Source organism: Poecile atricapillus, chromosome 4 (assembly GCF_030490865.1).
Source record: "Poecile atricapillus isolate bPoeAtr1 chromosome 4, bPoeAtr1.hap1, whole genome shotgun sequence".
Classification (NCBI taxonomy): Eukaryota; Metazoa; Chordata; class Aves; order Passeriformes; family Paridae; genus Poecile; species Poecile atricapillus.
In genome coordinates, this window is record NC_081252.1 from 5,704,565 (window position 1) to 5,711,019 (window position 6,455).

At 42.6% G+C, this 6,455-nt stretch overlaps 1 pseudogene; it reads left to right on the top strand.

Annotated features, from left to right (window-relative positions):
- The first annotated feature begins 461 nt into the window (after nt 1-461).
- On the top strand, nt 462-1,592 carry LOC131578666 (bifunctional heparan sulfate N-deacetylase/N-sulfotransferase 3-like; annotated as a pseudogene).
- The last annotated feature ends 4,863 nt before the right edge of the window (nt 1,593-6,455 follow it).

Below are 6,455 nucleotides of genomic sequence, written 5' to 3' on the forward strand. Positions count from 1 at the left end.
TTGGGAATTAACTTTTATCTTTAGGTGAAAATAATTTCTAAAGCACAGTAAATACTTTGCTTTTATGCCTTGCTTTTCAGTACCTCTTCCTACTTTATTTGATCCTCTGAGCTGAGGAACCTGTGAGATTCAGAGACCTTCAAATGCACGTGGCAAGTAGTGGGAGCACGGAAAAAAATACATTATTGCAAGGTTTGGAGCTGTTGGTCTCCAACTCTCTGGCTGGCAGTGGTTTCTTTACTCCCCATTAGTTTAAGCAGGTGATACTTCACAAGGTGCTGCCTCAATTAAATCTCTGATTTTCTTTTCTTCTAGACCATACCTTGGGTAAAGCTCTGTGGAAGACAGATGTGTGTGCTGCAATGGTGACAGAAATATTTCAGAGGACTGGAACAAGTTGTTGAGAATCTGTGTTTGTTTTTCATGCTGCTGTTGAGAGCTATCTAAGGCAAGTAAACAGCATGAGTTTTATCCTGAAACTTCACAGACATTTCCAAAGAAGAGTAATTTTGCTGGCCACTTTTTGTATGGTGAGCATAGTTATTTCTGCCTACTACTTGTATAATGGCTACAAAGAGGAGAATGAGCTTCCTGAAACCTCTTCAGAAGTGGAATGTGGTGATCCTCAACCGTTGCCATAGAAGCTGATGGAGATGAAGAGCACGAAGCCCATCGATCCCCTGAGGACAGAGCTGGTAGTGCTGGTGTTTGTGGAAAGCCAGCACTCAAGCTTAGGGCAAGATATAAGAAGCATTCTGGAATCCAGCAGGTTTCAGTTTCACCTTGAGATTGCATCTGGGAAAGGTGACCTCCCAGTGCTTCTAGACAAAAGCAGAGGCAAATACGCTCTCATAGTGTATGAAAATATTCTGAAGTAGGTGAATATGGACTCTTGGAACAGAGGCCTTCTAGATAAGTACTGCTTGGAGTACGGTGTAGGTGTGATTGGATTTCACAAAGGCACTGAGAACAGTTTGCAGAGCTTTGAGTTGAAGGGTTTTCCTTTCCATGTCCACAGCAATCTGGGTGTTCAGGACTGTTGCATTAACCCTCATTCCCCACTGCTCCATGTGACTAAACCTTCTAAGCTTGAGGAAGGGCCCTTGCTTGGAAATGACTGGGCCGTTTTCCAGGTTAATCACACAACTTATCAACCAGTGATATTTGCAGAAGTAAAGACACCAGAAAACCTTTCTCCACCTGCTGCTCTAGGTGCTCTCTATGCCACAGTAATACATGACTTGGGGCTCCACGATGGGATTCAACGAGTCCTTTTCGGCAGTAACTTGAATTTTTGGCTGCACAAGCTGATTTTCATAGATGCCATCTCTTTCCTGTCTGGAAAGAAACTCACCCTATCCTTGGATAGGTACATTCTGGTTGACATAGATGATATCTTCGTTGGCAAGGATGGAACAAGGATGAACACCAACGATGTAGAGGTAAAGTATGTGCACAAACTGATGGTCAATGCAGCAAAGCGGTATTTTCATCTGAAAGTGAATAGTTGTTCATGGTTGGAACTGGAGGGCTCCACTCAGGAGCTGTTCATATTTATTGCACTTGTTGTGAGTCTTACAAGCAGGAGGTGAATGTGGTGAGCAGCAGTAAATGGCAGCATCAAATGTGAAGAGTGGACTGGGTTATTGGCTGTTTGAGATAGGTTTGGATGTCAGGAGTTGTTTGCAGCATTTCACCTCTCTCATCTCTGTTTTATGGCACTTGCTTGCAGGGAGGGTTTGTGCTAATATTGCTCTTCAAAGCTGTCAGTAAATGACTGGACAATTTCCATTTGAATGTTTAGAGCTGTACATTCCTGAAGGTCCTTTTCCACTCTGTTGTGCTGTTCAAGTGAGGTGACAGTGGTTGGTCAGTAGCACTAACATCTTCACATTATTTCTTCCTGTGTTTCTTGTGTGCATTTTGTGAGGAGTGTTGTCCCAAAGCAGGAAATAGGAGATCACCTTTCTCAACTTGGTCTAGAAGCTGCAAATCTCTAACATCCTGATTGTTGCCCTGTTTGCATTAAAGATAAGGGAGAATGTTTTCTTAGAAGTTTGGTAATGGGATGAGGAAGTGCAAGAAGGAAAGACAAGGACAGCACTGCATGCAGTGGGTCATTTTTGTTTCATTTTTAACCAAGTTTTTGGGTTTCTTCAGTGTTAATACACTTGTCAAGCCACAGCAGCTCTGCATTCTTTGCTCTCTTAAATGAAAGGTTTGACCCTGCGGTTAAACTTTTAATTTGCTTTAAAATTGCATTTGCTCTTTTCCAAAACATTCTCTGTCCATGCACTTCAAAATGAGATTTACCTCCTTGTTAAGTAGGTGTTTTCCTTAGGCAAACAAATCCCATGGGAGAGAGCAGAAATAAAGGTGAAGCTTCCTAAATGGTTTTGCCATGGAGAAGAGGATGGCAGTGTTTGAGTTAGGTGAGTGAGCATCCTTGGAGAGTCTCCTGAATGCAAACTCAGATGGCAGGAAAAAAGTCAAGTCTGGCCAGCATCACTGGCAGAACTTGTGTTGTTCTGCAGGAGCAGAACTTTCTGGTAACAAAGTGGCTGAAATAAAGCCTGAATAAATCCATCACTGAGTTGTGCAGTAGCAGTCGGAGACAGCACGTTTTGTATTGTTTGTCTTTGCAAGTGACACCTTAGGATTGTCATTTGAAAAGAAGTTGGGATGTTGAATTGCCAGAGTTATATACCAGAAGCAGGAGACTATTGAGACAAATTTGGTTACAGCAGATAGAGAAGGATAAACCATATTGTTTGGGGAAAATAATTTGCAGTATGTCAGAAAGTAATCTTCCCAAAATAAAACTGTCCCATTAAATAGAAGTAATATCAAAGTGGAAATAACTTTTAAGTAGGATAATTTCATTTATACAGAACTGTGTTCTGAAACAATGGAATCTGAAAAAAGTGTTCCCTTCTGATTCTTCATCTACTTAGAGTTAAAATGTTGTATTAAACATGTTGTTAGGGCTGTCAGATGCAATGCATCTTCATTACTATTAATATCAAAGGAGTTCTCCTCGGTGGCACAATGACATGTGGAAGGAATGAAACAAAATCAGTTTGCAGTAGTTGGAAACACGTTATTGTAAAGTGTATTTGCAGATAAATGACATCTCATTAAACAAGAGTTTTAGTGAGTTCTGCTGCAGTGACTGTGACAGAGAATTGGGCGCTGCAAGTGTGAGAAGAGGTTCTAAATGTAAACTTTGTATCATTTCAGTACTCAAGATTAGCTCATTTCCACTAGGCAGACATTTCTAATAAAAACATGTATGTTTTTCTGGCTCTTAACCTGCGGCACAGATTTTGCATTAGGTGGTGTACATTATTCTGTACCTGTTAATCCTCATGTGGTCCATTTCCTCCCTGTATAGGCAGGCAATCACAACAGTTGATTCTACTGATTTTGGTAGTGCAAAGCTTGTAGATAAAACATACCATTACTTAGAACAAAACTTTCTGAAAAACATCTGTTTCTGGATTTGGAACTGTGGCTTTGATGGTGGTTGGGTTTTTTGGGTTTTGGAGGGGGTTTTTTAGGTGGTTGTTTGTTGTTGTGCTTTGTTGGTTTGGTGTAAGGAAGTGTTGCTGTGCTCTGTCCAAATCTTGCAGCTTACACACCAATCGCTACAATGTCTGTGAACATTTTTAAAGTTTTCATCTTTGCATCCCCAAATGTGGAAAACACAATTCCTGCAGTTCTGTGGTTAGAAACATAGAATGCTATAACCATGTAGTTTGGAATAGACCTTTGAGATGATGGGGTCCAACTATTAATCCAGCACTGCCAAGCCTACCAGCAAATCATGTTCCTAAATATGAGGCAGAGCAAGTCAATCCTCTCAGAAGTTTGTGTGTAAACACACAGTATCCCCCTGGTTTGCTCTTCCAGACTATCTGAAAACTTCCACTGGAATATCTGGATCCATGTCCTGCTGCTCCTGTGTGGAGTTTCTGTAGTCTGGCTGCTCCCAGTCTCCCCACTGTTATCTCAGTGCTCTGATGACACTGGAATAGGGGCTCCTTACTTCTCCTCGCAGCACCAAGGGCGTGTTTCAAAATTTACTGCAAGAGATAGAACCTTTTCTTTCAGCTGGAGACACAGTGATGGTCTTCACTGAAGGAAAGATGGCTTTTGACACTGAAGTTCATAATGAGTTGGATAGAAACAAGAAATGACCATTCCTGGAAGAACTGGTTTTTTCTTGAGCTGTGGAGACTGCTTCTGAACCTCCCTGTAATTAAACAGCACTGTGTCTTACTCGACACACAGAGCAGTTCCTCAGATGGTGTAAGCTGTCAAAACATCCATTGATTTCAGAGGAACTATGACAACTTAGAAGAGTTATAGATTAGTCTTAATTCTCCAGCAGCAACTTGAGATATGTGGAACTTAATTAGACTGGCATCACGAGTGCGAGAAACATAAAGGCATACCAGAATGTGGTTTGGGGTTCTTGGAGTGTTCATATATTTCATTAAGAAAAGTCTAGTTTGTTTTCTTGATGTCTCGAGAAGTTGTTAGAGTTTTTCATCTGAATCTTTTGGCTCTGGCTCAAAATGTGTTAGAGGTTTTCCAGAATCAGAAATGTAGGGATGAAATATGGATACACTTGGAGCTGAGTTTCACGCATTAGAACTCAGCTAGGGCACTCATGTCTTCTACTGGCAGTGCCTGCCTTGTCGTGGGTTATTCTTATTTCCCAGATATCAGGGGAGAACATGCTGCTGGTGGTCTGCTTCAGCATCAAGTGCTGATTTGCAACAACATCAACAGCAAAAATGCTGCTCAGTCCTCCAGTCAAATTAAAAAAAAGTAAAGAAACCCAGCTAGATTCCCTGACTGCTGACTTGGTCCAGCTATACAGTGTCTTTTCCAGCTTCTCTTTTCCCCTCTTTATGTCTGGACACACTTGTACAGATGATAAAGGCAAATCAGTGCATACCAGTTCTGTAATGACCTTTATCTTACACTTTTATTCCTCTGTAAGATACCTTTGATATCCTAGTGTGGCTTTGTTCCTGTATGGCTTTGGATGTATTAGTTTCAGAGAGTGTGCTGATAGAAACTAATGTGGAAACATCTGTTAAACCAACATCCATTCATTTACATCTAGCATTAGAGCTGCTCCACATATCTCTAATTACATTACTGTTTTATGTCTTAAGTGCTTACTCAACTCTGAAAATATAAACTGTGGGGTTCTAAGTACTCTTATTGAGATAGCATCAAAGCAAGAAATGAGTTGGTGCTTAATCCACAGCCTGATCTTTGTCACCACTTCCCGTGTGACACCGAGACAAGGGCTCGTGATGTGTGAGAGAGATGGATGGATGGCTTTGTGTATCCATAAAGCTTCTTGGGCTCTGTCCCACGATTCTCCTGACAGAATCCTTCCCAGGTTTTGCTTTGGCCTGAAGTAGCAGACAGCTCCTGGGAAGTCAAAAGGGGTAGGAGTGGAGCTTAGAGAGAGAAGAGGTTTTTCCTAGGCCTTGCTTCAATGTCATAGGAGAGAGTGAAGCAGTAAGCAGATTTCAGCTCTGCTCAGCCCTCTTGTCATTTGTTGTTTGCACCTGTAACACTGTGGAAGAGCTGCATCCCCTTTGGTCTGTTTCCATCATGACTCTTTTTGTGACCTCCCTGCTGATAAGCAAGTCAGTCTAGTTTTGTAAATCCTTGCACAAGCAAGACCAAAAGCAGGTCCAAGTCCCATTCATCCAAGTGCCTCAGGCAGAAAAGCTGGCTGCTGCCCCTCCTCCATTGCAGATTGTCACAGACACTAATCCAGGAACTTGGGTTGTGCCCCCATTTTCCCTTTTTTGTGTGAACATAGAGAACCATTTGCTGTGTGACTCACAAGGGTTGTGTTCCATCAGAGACCATGCCAGGGTTTCTCTGGTCCCCAGTGCTGCAGGCAGAAGTGTTGTCACCCCGTTGTGCATCTGCTCCCAGTCCGAGTTCAGGCTGGCCGAGGGAGTGATCAGAAGGGGAACAGGTTTTGTGCAGCACTGCTCTACAGCAAGGGGCTCCTTCCAGGGCTGGGCAGTGCTCTGCTGTTCCCTGCATCAGCTCCAGCAGAAACATTCCCCAGCTCCTGATGGTCTCCAGCCAAGCCAGCAGCAAAATGCTGACTGATGGTTTCCATGGGCTGGGACTGTTGTCTCTGGGTAACACCAGCATTCTGCTGTCACCTCAGCTGCGTGTCTGAGCTGTAGCAGGGCTGCTGAGATGGGCAGGGGAAAGGGGGCTTCTTCTAAAGAGCAATGCAGGTCAGCTGCTGGCAAAGCAATGATCATAAAGAGGATCATCCATAAAGTGCAGTGATAGCTTACAAATCTCAAGCCCAAGCGTTTCTTCTTTGATTATTAAAAACAAAGGGGCTTGAACTCTCGGTTTGATGTATTAAGTGATATTTTTTTAGAAGACTAACTCAA